Source organism: Pogonomyrmex barbatus, unplaced genomic scaffold, assembly GCF_055798465.1.
Source record: "Pogonomyrmex barbatus isolate J1 unplaced genomic scaffold, ASM5579846v1 scaffold31, whole genome shotgun sequence".
Taxonomy (NCBI): Eukaryota; Metazoa; Arthropoda; class Insecta; order Hymenoptera; family Formicidae; genus Pogonomyrmex; species Pogonomyrmex barbatus.
The window spans coordinates 101,941-121,071 of NW_028297129.1; the positions used below are offsets into that span (position 1 = coordinate 101,941).

Here is a 19,131-nt window from a genome sequence, read left to right on the forward strand (position 1 = left end):
ATATATATATGTATTATACATGACATATATGTGTGTATTTATATACATATAATTATTTCAATAAATAATACCACTCTCTTGCTGCTGCTGCTGTTGCTGCTGCGGTTGTTGTTTCTGTATAAAAAAAAACTTCTGAAAAATCTAAAAATTACAAATTAACCAGATATAGATCTGGAAATAATTTTATTGGACCATCAATATTATTATGTAGGACACTTAAATATAATAATAATATTCACAAATTTCAAATCTAGCAACCGATTTGAATATAACAGATTTCACAGATAATCATTTTAAAGATTCAATAAAATTATTTATATATCAGTATCTGTTCAAATTTTTATATTTGTCAGCAAAAGCATTCTTTTTCTTACCAGCAAGTTTACCTGCTCCCGCAGCTGTTGCAATTGCAGCTCATGCTGCTCTCTTAATTGCTACATTTGCAGCTCATGCATATTTTCTGCTGCTGTTGCAGCATATCAGCAAATTTTTTCTTTTGCTCTGTAAAATACATAAACTATAATAGTAACTATAATAGTAACATTATTATACTATTGATTATACTATTGATATCAGATAATGATAAAATTTTAATACACGCTTACACACGCAGGCACACGCATGCACGCACGCATGCATGCACGCACGCACGCACGCACGCACGCAGGCACACGTACACACAGACACACGCAGGCACACGCACACGCATACAATAATGAAGCATATTAAATTAGATTGAAAATGTGATTTATATTTCTTAAATAATAATAAATTGTAACTAACCTGTCATTGCGTCGTCGAGTATGCTGCTTGCTGTGTCGCCGAATAAGAAAGAAACAACGATCTCTATTTTCCATTGTTTATCTCACGATGCGTGACGATTTTATTTGTCTTTCGATCACATCGTGTATCGTATCCTATACATCTTTTTAATATTGAAGAATATATTCGAAATTAAAAGGTATAACTTTCCATATACACATTTATACACATATATATTTTATATATATATGTATATATATATATATATATATATATATATATATATTCACATATACGTATACGGAGAGAGACGATTTAGGATCGTAAAATATTTTGACAAATAACAGAATCCTGATCTCTTTCCGTGACACATGCATACATATAATTTTCATATTATATTTCTATTTCTTTTTATCTTTTTTCGATTTTTTTGTCCTTTCATAGTTGATATGGAAATGTGTGACGAATCAATCAAAAAACGAAAGGAAGCTTTATAAAAACTTGGTTTACTGATAATAGATATCAATCATGAATACGCGAAGTATCAAGTAATAATAGTCAGTATCATTGTAGCATTTGCAATAAGAATTTTTCATGTCGTTCATTAATTTCTCGCCATGCAGATTCTGCATGTCATAAAAATAATTTTAAAAAAGGATCATCATTACCTAAAGATGAAAAAAAAAAAAAAATATTTCAACCAGTTTTTCAACAGAAATGGTTAGATATTGAAGAATTTAAATGTTGGTTATGAGAAGTACGTAACAATGCAAATTTATCTTTTTGTTCCATTTGCAATAAAACTATTACTGGTAGTTTAGCACAAATATATCGTCACGCAGAATCCAAAGCACGTTTAGATAAATATAAAAGTTTCAGTGAGATAAATAAATCAAATCAAAATTTGCAAACGGAAGATAATGAATCACTTTTGTCGTTTGATGAGCGTAAAAAATTAGCAGAAATTAGATATGCCACATTAATTGCCGATAAAAATATTTCTCATCAAATTGCAAAAGAGATTCTTCATTTTTTTCAACATAGGAAAAGATCCTAATATATTAAAAAGCATAAGCATCGGTCGTACAAAATGTAAAAATATTATTACAAACGTTTTATGTCCAATTGAAACGGAACGTGACGTTAACAAAATTCAGAACACAAAATTTTCAATATTTATTGACGAAACGTCTGATATTTGTAATACTAAATGGATGATGGTACGATACAATTTTATGGTACGATACGTTGACCCGGAGACATTAGATGTTCGTTCACAATTAGTTAAATTACCAGGTGTATGCATAAGTTTTTTCCGGTTTAACTAAGAGATGTCGCCAGCGAAAAGTACGCAACGTATTAATTTGACACATACATTATTTTGGTCGTCTGACATTTAAAACTACAAACACACACAAGTTGAGTCCGCAAAAAACTAGCGTCTTTGTTTTATCGTTCAGTGATCATGTCGAGTTTTGTGCCTGAAAAAGAACATTTGCGGCACACATTGCTTTTTTTATTTAATCAAAAGAAAAAGGCTGTTGAAAGTCATCGTTTGCTGGTAGAAACATATGGTGAACACGCTCCATCGATTAGAACATGTGAGACATGGTTTCGACAATTTAAAAGTGGTGATTTCAATGTGAAAGGCAGTCAGCGCTCTGGTAGACCACAAAAATGCGAAGACGAGCAATTGCAGGAGTTATTGGATGATGATCCAACTCAAACTCAACGGCAATTAGCAGAAGCATTACATGTATCACAAGAAATAATCAGCAGACGTTTACGAGCAATGGGAAAGATCAATAAATTCGGTAAATGGGTCCCACACGATTTGAATGAACGTCAAATGGAAAATCGCAAAGTCACTTGTGAAATGCTGCTTCAACGCCACGAAAGGAAATCATTTTTGTATCGAATTGTGACGGGTAACGAAAAATGGATTTATTTTGAAAACCCGAAGCGGAAAAAATCGTGGCTTTCACCTGGCGAAGCCATCAACACCATCAACACCAAAGCCAAATCGCTTCGGTAAGAAGACCATGCTCTGTGTCTGGTGGGACCAGAGCGGTATTGTGTATTATGAACTCTTGAAGCCCGGCGAAACCGTTAATACACAACGCTATCGCCAACAAATGATTAATTTAAACCACGCATTAATCGAAAGACGACCGGAATGGGCCAGAAGACATGGCAAAGTGATTTTGTTACACGACAATACGCCGTCTCACACAGCAAAACCAGTGAAAGACACCTTGAAATCGCTTGGATGGGACATCCTTCCGCACCCGTCGTACTCCCCAGACCTGGCGCCATCTGACTATCACTTCTTCGCATCAATGGGGCACGCGCTCGCAGAGCAGCACTTCAGCAATTTCGAGGAAGTTGGAAAATGGCTCGACGAATGGTTTGCCGCAAAAGACAAGCAGTTTTTCTGGCATGGTATTCATAAATTACCTGAAAGATGGGCGAAATGTGTAGAAGCCGATGGCCAATATTTTGAATAAAAAAAAAATTAATTTCCCTTGAAAATTACGTGTCTTTTTTTACTAAAAAACCGGAAAAACTTATGCATACACCTGGTAATTAATATTGATGCCAAAGATTCCAGCGCAGAAAAATTGTTTCAAGCATTTAAATGTGAAATGTGGAAAATGAAAATACCATTTTTAAATATTATAGCTCTATCATGCGATAATACATCTATTATGATAGGAAAATTTTCATTGTTTAAAAAAAAAATTAGAAGAAGTATGTCCACATTTATTAACATTTATTAACATGCCCTTGCCATTCTGCCGTATTAATAGCGCATGCTGCATGTAATAAAATACCAGAATTTTGCGAAGAATTATTACAAAAAACTTCTAATTTTATTAACAATAGCCCCAAACGATTATCTGTTTACAATGAATTTTCTGAGTGTTTCCAAGAAACAAATCACAAATTATTAAAATTATGTGATACACGCTGGCTTTCTTATTACTTATGTGTAGAAAGACTTCTGGAATCTTGGGAAACAATTAAATATTTTTTGAACGAAATGGTTGTAAGTGAAAAAACACAACGTGGAGAACATCTGTTGTCTATAATGGGTAATATTGAAACAAAAGCCTATTTTCTTTTTTAAAAATACGTTTTAAATTTCTTTAACGCATTCAATGCATTTTTTCAAGCATCAAAAACACGAATTCATTTATTGCAGCCAAAATCTTTACAGTTTCTTTTTCAAATTTGCCGAAACTTTTTAAAAGATAAATATTTAAAACCTAAAATTTTTCTGTAAACACAGTTTTCTCTTTATCAGAGAATCACAAAATTCTTCATAAAATTAATTTAGGTACAGAATGCGAAGAATATCTTTACGAATTACTGATACTGCAAGGACACGAAGACGCAGTTACAACCAAAAATTGTTTGATGTTTTATGTAACTGCTGCAGAAGAAATTCGTAAAAGATTACCGATAAATAATAGATTTTTATTAAAATTACAAGTTTTTAGACCTTTTGTAAGCTTATTCAATACTGATAGAGAAACTTCATTTAATGATGTTTCTTTTATAGCTAAAACTATAAGTAGTGTTGATGAAGATGCTTTAAAGAAAGAATGGATTGCATTGCCATTAGATTTTACTATGGAAGAGAAGCAAAATCTTTCCAAATTAAATTTTGATAATATGTGGAAGGAAATTTTACATCCAAAACATCCAAATAATATTACTAAATATCCAAATTTAACAAATGTTCTGAATGCTGTTCGATCACTTCCAAATTCAAATGCCGACCCAGAGAGAATGTTTTCCTCTTTAAGTAATTTAAAAACAAAAAATCGAAATAGATTATCGTCGGCTTTCATTAATGCCACGTGCGTTTTAAAATCAGGATTAAGGGCGAGAGGAGAAACATGTTTAAACATGATGATTGAAGAAAAATATTTGTCTCTTATGTCAACAGATAAATTATATGCTAATATTGCTAAAAAAAAAACGCAGTACTTTAAGGCTACATGCCGTGAATGACAATGAAATTGCTAGTCCCTCGTGGACAGGTTAAAAATGTTAAATATTAGATTATTAAAATCTTGTCCATAGCAGACATGATGCTTAAAGAGAATAAGCGTGTAAAAAATCTTGTCCATAGCAGACATCATACTTAAAGATAATAAGCGTGTAAAAAATCTTGTCGATAGCAGACATCACGCTTAAAGAGAATAAGCGTGTAAAAAATCTTGTCCATAGCAGATATCGCGCTTAAAGAGAATAAGCGTGTAAAAAATCTTGTCCATAGCAGACATCACGCTTAAAGAGAATAAGCGTGTAAAAAATCTTGTCCATAGCAGACATCACGCTTAAAGAGAATAAGCGTGTAAAAAATCTTGTCCATAGCAGACATCACGCTTAAAGAGAATAAGCGTGTAAAAAATCTTGTCCATAGCAGACATCACGCTTAAAGAGAATAAGCGTGTAAAAAATCTTGTCCATAGCAGACATCACGCTTAAAGAGAATAAGCGTGTAAAAAATCTTGTTTGCGGGAGATATTATGAGAAAAAAAAAAGCGAATTTGTATCAGTAATATGTATGCGTATAGTTATACATAATACACACATACACACACACACACACACACACACGCATACACGCACGCACACACACACACACACACACACACACACACACACACACACACACACACACAGGGAAATGTAAAAAATCAATTTTGTAATATTAAAAAATTAATTTTTAATATTACAATAATTAAATTATTTAAATTATTTTTTATTAATAATTTAAATAAATAATTTTTTACATTTCCCTTCTGACAGAAGAGACCACCACCTTCTCGCGGTTTCCGTCGAGCAACAATATATACGTTTTATATTTATAGAAAATAAATACAATAAAAGTACAAGGAATACAATATACAAACGCTAAATTTTTAATAATTATATCTAAATATCTTTGTAAGACCACAATAAATTTTTTTTAATATAATAATTACTTTTTGCAAATAAAAAGCGTATATATTGGCAAAGAATGGATTTTTGTATTTACAAATTTTAATTTTTATTTATGTATGAAAAAAATATAGTGTAATAATGTTATTAACTTAATAAAATAAATGTATAAAAGTGTAAAAATGATCGACAATGGCATCGCGTCTCGCATGATTAATTCGTGTCATGTTATGAGACGCCAGCTTCAAATCAGCAGTACAGCGTTTCTCGAGAAAGAAGAAGACAGCAGTTGTTGGTACTCCTTCTCTACCGCTCGAAGCTGGCCGAAGCGCGGAGCGTACACGGACGAGTCTTCGCGCTAATGTGCCAGCCTATCCTCTCTACGTGCTGCAGCGTGGCTGCAATCGTACATGAAATGGCATCCTTAGCGCGTCGGACAGAAAGGTAGGTCAGTGTGTCGGTCGTGCAGATGATGCGGATACCCGAGATCGACCTCGAGAATATAACCCGAATCCAGAGCGATCGCGCTCGCGTCAAATTTCGCAACGTCTTCAACACATCGAAATTCGGCATAGGGCAGCGGTTGACACATCGCCCATCCATATAGATTGTTCATATCGTAGTATATCAAATACGACGATGGTTTCGACGAGTCGTACGAATGCATGTACTTGTTATTGGCTTGCGCGTATCTGCCGGAACATTGACTGAGACCACTGTGCTCGATAAACATAACCATCGATGTCGGTGAGCAACTCAAATTTTATACGCGTATGGTTCAGCACGGCGTCCCACGTGAAACCTGGCAATGTGTAGTAATGAGCAGGATCGAGACTGTAACTTTTGATACAATAGTAGTAATAATAGGCGGGTTCTCACCCTGGTCCTGCGAGGGAAGTGCGGGTGTGTGGGGGGCGGAGGGCGCGGGGAAGAGGGGAGGGGAAAGTCAGAAGCGGCGATCCTTTGAACTGAGCCGTTGGGGGAGGAGGGGGTAGATAAGATAGTAGGATTCGGTGAAGGGGATATAAACAAGTGAATAAAAAAATAGATAAACAAATAGATAAACAAGAAGATAAATACATAGATAAACAAATAGAAAATTGCGACTCAAAGGACATGACGTCACGGGGGGGGGGATAGTGTAGACGAAACGAGGTGAGATAAATAAATAGGATAAGATAGCAAGGCGCTATAAACAAATGGATAAACGGGCGGCGAAGATGATATAAAAAAATTGCGCGTGGATAGGGCGCGTGGACATGACGTCAGGGGGAGAGGGCGCCGCCGCGTTCATCGCTGCCACTTCGCCCGCCGCCGAGTAAAAAATAAAAAAAGACACCAGGTTGAGGTAGAAGAGTCATAAAAAAAGTCACTTAAAAATACAAAAAGAAATGTCACAATCAAAGAAAATGTCACATAAAAATACACACAAAAAATGTTTAACAATCCAAGAAAAAATCACTCAGTCACTTTAACAAATACACAAAAAGAAAATGTTAGTAATCCAAGAAATAATTTTACCTCCCTCCGGATTACTCGCAGGAGGGGGACTTTATCCACATACCGTGGGATTAACCTGCGGGGGAAGACTTCTGAATAATTGTCCTCTTCCTCCTCTTCCTCCTCATTCTGTGCCGAAGCCAATGAACTAATATATTCATATAAGTGTATTGACCATGGCAGTTTCGCAACACCAACGATTGTTGTCAACATAATAAATAGTTTGTTTCCTTCACATATACGAAATTACCGTTGTACTCTGCCTCGTTGTATCTTGCGCAGATAATGATGCGTGATAATTGTCATTGCGAAGACACGTTGCAGTAAAAGTTCTTCACGCAAAAGCAATTGTTTTTCGCGCACCGGTGATTCTTCGCGCACAAAATTAGTATCGAGTGATGCCACGAAGACGTTTCAACGATATGCCTCCCCAAGATTCATTGCATGAGATTGAACGCGGCGTGTCAAGAGAAGCGCCGATACTCCGGCTGCTATAAACAAATCGGGGAGACCTATGATGATGCTCCGACAAAGGGACAAAGAAATTGTCGATGATATATCATGGGTCATGGGGTGTGCAGAATCATAGAAGTCTAATGTGAGAGAGAAAGCTGACGTGCATACAAAAAAAACGTGATTGCATACAAAAAACGCAAAAGTATCGCATAGTATCTAACGCTCAACGAGAAGAAATGGCAAATGGAAAGGCATCGCAGGAATTTGATTATTTGACTTATATTAGAGATTTATTAAAAATTACTTATTCAACTGAAGCAGTACGTATATTTATTCACATGTATCTTTCTAATGTTTAAAATATTAAATTCAATATTGTAAAAATATTAAATTCAATATTTTTGTAATTTGACAGATATTATATCTCGATGGTATCTCAGTTGTGGAAACCGTGCAAGTACGGAATCTTATAAAAATTCAGACACCACCCGAATGGGGTACGTAACTTTTTCTCCTTTTTTTCTTTTTCTCTCTTTTTTTCTTTTTTCCTTTATTTGATATGTGATGTATTTTGTGAATTGTGAAATTGAGATTTTTTTTATTATTTTTTGTAGTATTTGTGCATATATGATATCAAAATTAATAACTTTATGAATATTAATCATCGGCGGTGGATACGATATCAGCGTCGCCAATATAAGGAGTATTTATACTTTTTATGGGGAGAAATTACTCGCGAAGACGTATTTGATTTGCAGATACTTTTTGGTTTACGTTGATATGAAGATGATGATGAAGAAGTTTGGTGAAATTTTTCTACAGGATATTCTCACTTTGAATAATTACATAATTAATTGAATAATTACATAATTAATAAAGATCCACAAATGAATGTATATACAATAAATAAAAGTGCATTGTATGATTTATTTTTTGCATTAAATGAATATTAAAAAAATTTTTCACTTTTTTTTAAATCGTGATTCAATTTCTTTGTCATTTGCACGATCGACACACTGACTTACCTTTCTGTCCGACGCGCGATAAAGCACCCGGCATGCGGCAGGATAAACTTCTCGCCATGTTATATGACAAGAAGCGGTACGTCATCCATTATCGCAATCTGCAGCAATGTACGCGCTACGGTCTTCGTATCACAAAGATACACCGCGTATTACAATTTGTTCAATTCACTTGGCTCCGCGATTACATCGAACTCAATACACACTTTAGAACGTGCGCGAAAAATGATTTTGAGAAAAATTTGTACAAATTAATGAACAATGCGGTATTCGGTAAAACAATAGAAAATGTTCGGAATCACGTGGATGTAAAATTGATAACAAAATGGGATGGACGGTATAGCGCGGAAGCAATGAACGAAACCAAATTTCAACAGCCGCAGCGTCTTTGCGGAAAACTTAATCGCCATCGAACTGCGTAAACGTTCACTCGAGGTGAAATTCGACAAACCGATTTATGTGGGTATGTGTATACTCGACATATCGAAAATCTGCTACGAATTTCACCACGAATACATGTCACCGTTGTATCGCGAGAAATGTAAAGTAATGTACACCGACACGGACAGTCTCGTATACCACATCGAGTGCGTCGATGTGTACGAGACAATGAAACGCGATATCGCTGGATTCGATACGAGCGATTATTCGCCGGGCAACGCGTACGGGATGCCTCTCGTGAATAAAAAAGTACCCGGTCTAATGAAGGATGAGAATAACGGTGCGATAATGACGAAATTCGTCGGACTCAGAGCGAAAATGTACGCGGTGAGAGTGGACGGCAGAAAAGACATTAAAAAGGCGAAAGGTGTAAAGAATAACGTCGTAGCGGGAACAATAACGTTCGACGATTACACGCGGTGCTTGAATGAAGAGATTGACTCGCCAGTCGCCAGTCGCGTATAAGATTCAAGTTACACCAAGTATATACGGTGTCCGAGTCGAAAATCGCTCTGAGTCCGTACGATGATAAACGATACATCGTATCGGATTCGACGGAGACGTTACCGTGGGGACATCGGCGGATTCTATTGTAATATACATGTATATGCAATGTACATATATTTTTATATTTTTTTATATAGCTTATATATATACACGTATGTACGTATATATGTACGTACCTATGTATCATATCTATGTACGTATGTATGAACATATGTATGTATTCTTGTAGTTTTATATGATACTGTTATATATGTAGTATAGATGTATGTATTTTTTGTAGTTTTTATATGTAATTTTATAATAAAATTTAGCTGTTCAAATTTATTTTATAAAATTTATAATAGCAACCAAGATCCTGCTTGCTGAGGAATTAGCTTTAATTCTCTCTTCGATTTATTTAATGTATACTCGGCTTAATACATACATTGTTTATAATATATGTAGTTTTACATGTGTTCTCGTAAGTTGTATGTATAGTTTAAAAAAATGTAATGGAAGAAAAAAATAATAAAAACTCTTTGTATACATGTATACATTGTATATTTATTTTTTATACATTGTAAAATAAAAAAAATAACTTAAATCACACTGCTTTTGTTTATCCACGAATTGTGCGATCCATCGAATCCCAACTATTTGACGTAAACCTTGTCTCTCTTCCTGCGTAATACTTTCTCCACGAGATACACGTCCGGATGAGTTGCGCGATGCAATTCGTGCTCGTAGAACACGCCCGCGACCGATTTTCCGCAATAGTCCTCGAGCAGATAAGTTACGAGATTAGTACGCTGCACTTTAACGATCTTAAACACCTCGGTGGTCCAATTTGGCGTGTAACCTTTTTCGAAAATTGTCTTGTACTTGCTCACGCATACCGATTCGCTTACTTTGAATTTTGCTGGACCTGCGATCTTTATCGCGCTGTATACCGTATCCAAGAGTCTTTTGGCGATCGCGGGAGTTACGTCAGCGGGTCGCATGCCGATAGTGCGATGCTTGCGCGCGTTGTAATCTGACACGAGACGCGGTAGGGCGTTTATCCACTTGTAAGTGCCATTGAGCGTAAACATCTTCCACATGTCGTTCTTAAGCGATTGAATCGTTCGACGATCGATGACTTCAACAACGTGTACGTAGAATAATGATTAACGTTGTGTTTTTTCAAGAGTTTCTGCACATCAGCGTTGTAAAACTCCTTCCCCATATCCGTTTGCAAGTTTTTCGGACATTTTTCGCTCTCTCGAATTATCTTAGCGATAGCGTTAGCCGTCTCGTTTCTGGCCTTGCTCTTGAGTGGTACGGTCCAGGCGTGCTTGCTCAGCGCATCGATGACCGTGAGTATGTAGTGATGGCCTCTGTTGAACCTCGAGTACGGGTGCATCTCGACGATATCAGCCTGCCACAGATCGTCGTATCCCCGAATTATGACACGTCTTCGTGGAAAATTTCTCCTCGCCGGAGCGTGCAATTCTTCAACGAGTCGTCGCCTCTCGGAGCTAACATTTTTTTTCATGTCCATCAGATCGTATGTTTCGACGATGTTTAATAGTAAATAAGATATACAATTTAAAATTGTTTTTTTCCTCACTGACGTTAATCGACTGGCTCGTTTCGTCGATATGCGATTAATTTATAATGTGGGTTGTTGTTTGTATGTGTGTGTGTGTGTGTTACAGTAATTTGTATTTGGCATTGGTGTGCTTGGTGGTGTGGATGATGATCATGTGTTGCACACTACACATCTCGAGCGAGTGTGTGTGGCCTGCTGCACTGCGTCGCCCGCAATCGGCTGGTGAAAGCTGGTTCTCAGTCCGAGGGGAGTGTCTGTTCTCGACTAGCTGTGTGGCAGACCAACGGTACGAGTGTCGGCACCAAGCAAAGGAAGGTTTAGCAGCCAAGTGTCGCTATGCGTTTAACAATAGGAGCGCACGCTGAAGGATATGTGAAGGTTGCATGCACGCTAACAATCAAGGAACTCCGAGTTAATATAAAGCCATTATATTCTCGCAAACAAAAAGAAAAAAATGTTACAAAAGACTATCGGGACTTGGTTGAGTCCCGCGAGAATAACGCGTGGGCGAGTCGGTCTCTGCGCGTGCACGCGCAAGCTCTTGTAGCCGCTCCCTGTGTCTCTCACGAGCCCCGGCTCCTCGGCGTGGCCGGGGGGTGAGTGGCACGACCTGGGCCGGTGGCAGTCCCGCGGTCTCCGTGGCGGCTTCGGCGTAGAAGCGGCCAGTGTCACGGCGCGGCGGCCGATGCTGCACGTGGCCGAGCTCGATGGCGCAGATGTGCCACGGCCTGTCCTGTGGCGCGCCAAACTCCAAAGAGCAGCCAGAAGTCGGTGGTCGCTCGGGTGCGGTTGAGCTCGAGGAGGTCGAGGGTGCGTCCTCTTCGTGTGGAGTAGGCGACCGGGGCAGGCTATCCTCTGAGAAGGAAGCTGACTCAAACAGGTCCAGGAGCCGTTGCTTGAAGCGACCGGTTGAGCACCTGGTTTGGCGTCCGGAAACCCGTCTGTGCATGGCGAGGGAGGTGTGCGCCCAGGCGGCGGCGTAGATGGCCGCGAAGTCGGCAGCGGCGAGCGTCGTGGTGCCGGTGACTGCCGGATGGTGGGCAGCGTCGATCGTCCCGGAGATGACGAGTCGTCGTGGGCGGATGAGGATGCACGCCTAGAGAGGATGCACGCCGGCGGAGGTCCTCCTGTTGCGCAGCAGCTTCCCGAATCGATGGAGATCGGTGTGCTGAGACCGCGGCCTGGAGCATGTCGCCCGGACACGGGCGGATTGGGCGGCGTCGCTGGCCGCGAGAGCCCTTCCTGGACGTGGTGAGACTGCGGCGTTCACGGCCGACAGGAACACGTCCGTAGAAGAAAGGCGAGATGGATATGGCGGCGTTCACGGCCGTCAGAGGTAAGGCCGGAAGGATGGCGGCGTTCACGGCCGTCAGATGTAATGCCAGAAGGATATGGCGGCATTCACGGCCGTCAGAGGTAATGCCAGAAGGATATGGCGGCGTTCACGGCCGTCAGAGGTAAGACCGGAAGGATATCCGCGGCGTTAACTGCCAGTACGACTGAAAGCTGGTCGACGATTTCCAGCAGGAAAAACTGCCGTGTGCTGAGCAATGAGGCCAGGGCTGGCCTCCAGAGCTCGGAGGGCGGAGGGCTCGCAGTGCAGCTCGTAACCAGAAAACTGGTTGGAGGCGACTGAGGCGAAGAGCGATGCCAAGTGCCGCTCTTATATAGCTCCGCTGCGGCGTTTCAGACACAAGAAAGTGGTTTGTCAATTCGCCATCTAGTGGCGGACGCGCGAACTACCATGCTGCGCGGAACTGCGCCTGATGGTGTGTCGGTGGTGCAGTCGCGAGGCAGTGACCGCTACAATAATAATGCCGGCTTCGCGAAGTTTCTCAATGATCGACAGCATCTCGTTGTCCTGAGCGTTGTTACCAGGTGCGAAGCATCGAGCAATCGGAGTCGTTCCACCAGTTGGGATCGTCCCAATGCATAATCGATCTTGTTATCGTTTAATTTCATGGCAGTTGGTATATTGCTCACGCCTACACCCTTTTTACCGTTACTTCCATATGTAGATACGAGCGGAGCGATGATGTTAACATACTTGGATCCCCTATTGCCCTTGATGGGATTATGGGCGTTGTGACCACATGATCTATGAGCATTTGTTTTTAACAATATACTTTTATACGTTTGTTTGTCATTCTCGGTAAAAACTGCGTCATCGGGAAGTCTCTTGAAGATCAAAGATTCGTACAATCCTGGTGTACCATTATATCTCACATTGTCTATGATTATGGAGTCATTTTTGTCAACGTCAAATTTCTTGTCACCAAGCATCGCACCACTGTTTTTATTGAAATAAACACCGTATACGCGAGCAAATGTATCGTTTTTTCCATTATCATCGAGGAGAGGGCTTACGTACTTTTGCCTCAATAGTCCCAGCTGATTATGCAACGCCTCTCGACCTGTTACGCTTGCAGAGTCCGTTTGATGATTGTTTCGAATGACGGTTCACTGACGTCTTTTGTTTCGAAAACATCTTCCTTTTGCAGGAACAGCGGTGGTTTTTTCGGTGGGTCTTTCGATGGTTGTATCGGTTCGATGGTTGTAGACTCGAACACGAGTGAATCTGACGCGGCTTTCAATTCTTTCGTTGTACATCGTTTTTTAGACTGCGACGTTAATTTCAATCATCCGTCCAATATGAATCCTTGTCAATAGTAATAATATCGTTATCGTTGTCGTCATTGCTATCTTCACGTTTTTGTTTTTTCTTAATACCGAGATCCTTTGCTTCTTTTTCAATCGATTGAGATTCCTCGATTTTTTCAACAATCTGTTTTAGAAGTTCGACGATGGGTTTGAAGCGTTTCTCCAACCCTGTATCTTCAGCTATTTTATCAATTTTTAAAGCGCGATATTTTTTGCGAATCGCATCGCTCGTTTTCGCAATCTGTTTCGCTATTTTCTCGCGATCTTTGGTGTTATCCATGTTGCCTGCTTGACGTATCGACATCGATTAACCACGTACCGCGAACGTATTAAATTCCTTTCTGTATCGCCCATTGATTAAGTGGACTTATCTATCACTAGAAATCCATACTCGCGCTGCCAACAATCACGGCATAACGCATAGAATTCATCGTATGACATGTCGGTACGTGATCGTTGTAAACATGTTTCAAGTTGGCACCATCCTGTTTGAACAGAATCAGCAGGTTCGCATTGTCGCGTATCAGATGTTTAGGTATCCTCGCGTACGTCTGACAGAGATAGAAGCAATCGACATTCAAGTGGCGGCCCATCGAAAAGTATTCTCTCACAGCATTTTGCTTATCGCACGCAACATCGTCGAAGACGAAGATCGAATTGGGACGTGCTTCGCTCGATGGAATGACGTCACTGTTGTTGGAGAACGTAAAGTAGCCGATTTCTTCTATCGATGTTAGTAAATTTTCCAAGTATCGATATTTCGGTTGTTGCAACGATTTCGAGTATACGTATATGTTCTCGAAACGTGCGAACTCTTGAGCAAGCTTATGAGAACGTTGGTTTTATCACAATTCGACGGCCCGCAAATGATGGCGTATGTATAGTACTCGATAACATTTCACCGTGCTTGCGCTGCATCGCGATGTCTCCCATTATTCGCGTTCTCTCGTCACAGTTCGCGACGCGTATCATCAGCGGCTGCCGTACAAATTTCATGTTCGCACTGCGTTATCTAGGCTTCGATCGAACGCCTATTTATAGGCGCGCGAAATCACGAACGCGAAACCGCGAAAGCACGAACCGCAGTAGCAAAAATGTATCTCGCGCTGTCGCATCCCTCCGATATTCGGGATTTGAGCGCTGAGTAGTTGCAATATATATTGAAAGTCATACTGTTACGCGTGTGCGGCGACTATATTGACCACGTGTGGGACAAGCTTCCCGAACATATAAAGGATTTGGAGGTTCAAACTTATCGTCGCTGCGTCGAGCATTATAATCAATCGTGGGATCGAGATTATATAGACGGTCCTGCACCGAAGATAAAGGATTGTGGCCTATGCCAGCAGCAGCGTCAAACGAAGGCTACATTGGAGGTCTGCTCAATCGAGCGATCAAACGCGCTTCCTTTCGAATTACATATCCCCGGCTATCAGTTTTGCGGTCCGAGTACTCGACTGAAAAATTAGCCAGAGGTGAAACGGGCATGAATCCACTGGAGGCGGCGTGCCATGAACACGACATTGCGTATTCTCAGAGCAACGATCTCACCGACAGACACGCGGCGAACAAGGTACTGGCCGATAAAGCCTTAAGACGCGTAATCGCGCGAGATTCGGCTCTGGGCGAAAGAGCTGCAGCTGCAGCCGTTTGGGCAGCGATGAAAGCCAAGACCAAGATCGACATGGGTATGAAGGCGAAGAAAAAAGTCGGTAAAAAAAAGAAACGAATACTTCCAATGGCGAAACGAGGCGGCGTGTTACCGATTTTGCCAATTTTGGGTGCTCTCCTTAATCGGCAGAGCAACCAGCGTGGTGAAAGCGATAAACGACAGGAAAGCCGCGCAACTCGAGGAACTGCAACGTCGCGCGATGGAAACGCGCGGACAGGGACTGTATCTTGCTCCATACAAATACGGACGGGGACTGTATCTCGTCCCGTACAAAGGCGGACGAGGCATAACAGCGAAAAAAAGAAAGAAAGAAAAAAAAACATCAAAGATTCAATAAAAATACCTACGGGTGTAACCACCAACGTACAATTGGACCAGCTGGCGAAGCGTATGCGCGTACCGTACTTTAGAGGTGTTTTCATGCGTGACGCATTACCGATTAGCGGCGCTCGTCGAAACGAAAATGGTATCGTAAATCTGGATGACACGACGAGTCCCGGTAATCATTGGGTAGCGTATGCAAAGAGAAACAATCGCGTTGTGTACTTTGACAGTTTTGGTAATCTTCAACCGCCCAAGGAACTAATACGATATTTCGGAGACGATGCTACAATAGAGTACAATCGAACGTCCTATCAGACGTACGATCAGAGCGTCTGCGGACAGCTGTGCTTGTGGTTTCTTCTCCAAAACGGCCGACGTACGTGAATTTATAAAGTCCGAAATGTCGTGGCGTCTCAGTATTCATCGAACGGTTTTTTCAACATGTCGCTGACGCTTACGCTGAGCGGGAAGAGCAGCGTTCTCGCGACAAATTACTCTTCAGCCATAGATTTGAGCGACGATGACTACGAGCTTGGTCTAACAATTTTGGAGACTTATCACACGATACCGAATATAAACGTTTCAAACAATACATTTTATTTTGGCAAAGACGACGCAAAAATTATGATTCCCAAGGGGTCGTATGAACTGCATGCCATAAATGAATTTTTGAAACGTGAGATTTTACGGAAACGTCCGCGACGCGACGCGCCCGAGGGTAACGCTGGTGACACCGCGCGCGGCGATGACGAGATTGGAGAATAATGCTCCGCGCAAATTACAACACGATAAGGTATGAGATTAAATGCGCCTACAGAATAAACTTTAACAAGTCTCATAACATTGGATCGCTGCTGGATTTCTCGAGGCGTATACTGCAACCGCGAAGGTGACATGAATCGGACATGTCGATCAACATAATGAACGTAAACATTATCCGTGTAGAATGCAACGTGATCGCGGGCGCATACAGCAATTGACAAAAGTGTGCACACGATCCACGAATTTTCGCCGAGCGTGCCGACAGGATATAAGATATCGGAAAGGCCGATCATTTACCTGCCAGTCATCGTACGGAGCATTACGGAGCTAACGATACGCATTGTTGATCAGAACGGACGATTGCTCGAGAAGAGAAGAAATCACCATCAGATTGCACGTACGACGGCGACAGCGATAACGCGAGCGTGACATTTGAGATGCTCGTGTTGAACGAAGCGAAGCATACGCAGAGAGATAACGCATCTTTTATAAAGAAAACACCAATCGACAATACTCGCTCATCCGGTTGCATTAAAAAGAGAAAGAAACTCAACGCATCGAACGTTAAATTTTTACAAGTTTTAGGATTCGCGGTACGCAACTTGTGAGATGACTGACATCCTAAACATCGAAGACGAGCCAATCTTCGACGATCGCATCGTCAAGAATGAAACTCATACGTACAACCCGTTCGCCAATACAACGTTTTGGTACAGTGATGAGATAAGAATACCCATACAGCAACAGGATCTGTACATTGCCGTACGAAAGCTTTCTATATATCGAGGGAAAACTAACGAAGAACAGAGTTGTCGGAGGATCTGATGTGGTGTTGGGAAATAATTTTGTCGCATTTCTGTTCGATGAGATTCGATACGAGCTTGATGGTGTGGAGATTGATCATAACAGAAACGTGGGCGTAACTAGCACGCTCAAACATTACTTAACGACATCATCCAATAGAAGCGTGATTCTGAGGAATGCCGGTTGGGATGCGCATACTAGCGGATGGATATTGTTGTAGCCAGGTCTACAACCAATAATAAAAGTAATCCGCATGGCAACAAAATTAGGTCGCATGAATCTCGAAAAGTCTTTCGAAAGATGACACAAATGTGTGACCGCCGAAATTGCGACCAGTCTTTCGAAAGACCGCAGAAATGCATCGCGAGAACATTGCGAAAAAGCTGATCAGCAAATGCCTAAATTTGATGATCAAATCGAGCGTAATATTGATTAATCAATATCACGCAACCGATCGATGCATCGATCAGACTATATAACCGGTTACACAAGGCGGAATCAGCAGAGTCAGGAGTCAATCAAGCATGACGTGTCGTTCGGAATCGTTATTATAAATTATCGCGCAAGATATTACACAAGCACAGCGAAGTTCACGCGAGCCGTACTATCAGCGTCTCAGGTGACATATTCGGTCGACGGCCGCCAGAGTAACGCGATACGCGCCCGCCGACGTCTAACCGTGTGTGAAAGAAATAAAATAAGTAATACTAAATCTAAAAAATTGTGCAATTGTTAAATAAACCAAGTAACCTAAAGAAAGTGTGTTAGTGATTTCAAGAAGATTTCCTTCCATTCTTTTAATCCTGCTCGGAGTCCCAACTCCTTAGGCTTAACGAACCCGACTATCTCTAAAATTAACGTTGTAGCCCATCCGGGGTACAACAATATTTTAACTTTTGCGTACCTCTCTACGCACTGTTGGGATTTTGCGAGGATTAGAGACGCGTGATAATGAACGCTCGTCACGAGTTGATCTTGGTACGATCGCGTAACGACAACAATTGCCTGATGGGAAATTCGGCGTTGGATCCTGTGGTCGACTTATTCAAGATACAATGGCGAATGCCGCACGTGTTATTGAGCGAGATAAAAAAACTATCGATGCTGCACACTTTGGAGAGCGAACGATACTTCAGCATGGTTTTTCGCTCGTGGGATCTGTACGAGTTTCCGCTGTTACAGCGTACAATCAAGCATTCGTGAGTCATCAAGACCGCTACTCAGCTCGAGAAGCCGCGATACGTCATCTTCGCTCTGCAAGCAGGTCGCAAAAATGTCATGGCTGAGGACACGAGCCGATTCGACGACTGCAACTTAACCAACGTAAAACTCTATCTGAACTCGGAATGTTATCCGTACGATATGAATCTTGATTTCGAAAAAAACAGATGGTCCGTGTTGTATGAAACGTACGCGCGTTTCAAAGGTTACTACGGATACGAGTATCTCGAGCCGAGTATCTCACCGTCACGTCTTTACATAACGATCCATTCATAATCATCGATTGTTCTCGACAAAACGAATCGGTCAAGAGCGCAACCGTGGACGTGAGATTGGAATTTGAGACTAAGGAGAACGTACCGATGAATACCACCGCGTACTGTCTCATTATACACGATCGCGTGGTTCACTACAATCCGTTGACCAATGTTGTACACAAGATCACCTAAGAGCATCGCTGGCACATGAGAGAG

At 40.9% G+C, this 19,131-nt stretch overlaps 1 long non-coding RNA gene across 1 annotated transcript; it reads left to right on the top strand.

The window, feature by feature from the left end:
- The first annotated feature begins 11,594 nt into the window (after window positions 1-11,594).
- On the top strand, window positions 11,595-14,188 carry LOC148935875 (uncharacterized). The gene is made up of 2 exons (XR_016140024.1): window positions 11,595-12,589; window positions 12,631-14,188. It is a non-coding gene; the product is annotated as an uncharacterized LOC148935875 (long non-coding RNA).
- Window positions 14,189-19,131: the final 4,943 nt, after the last annotated feature.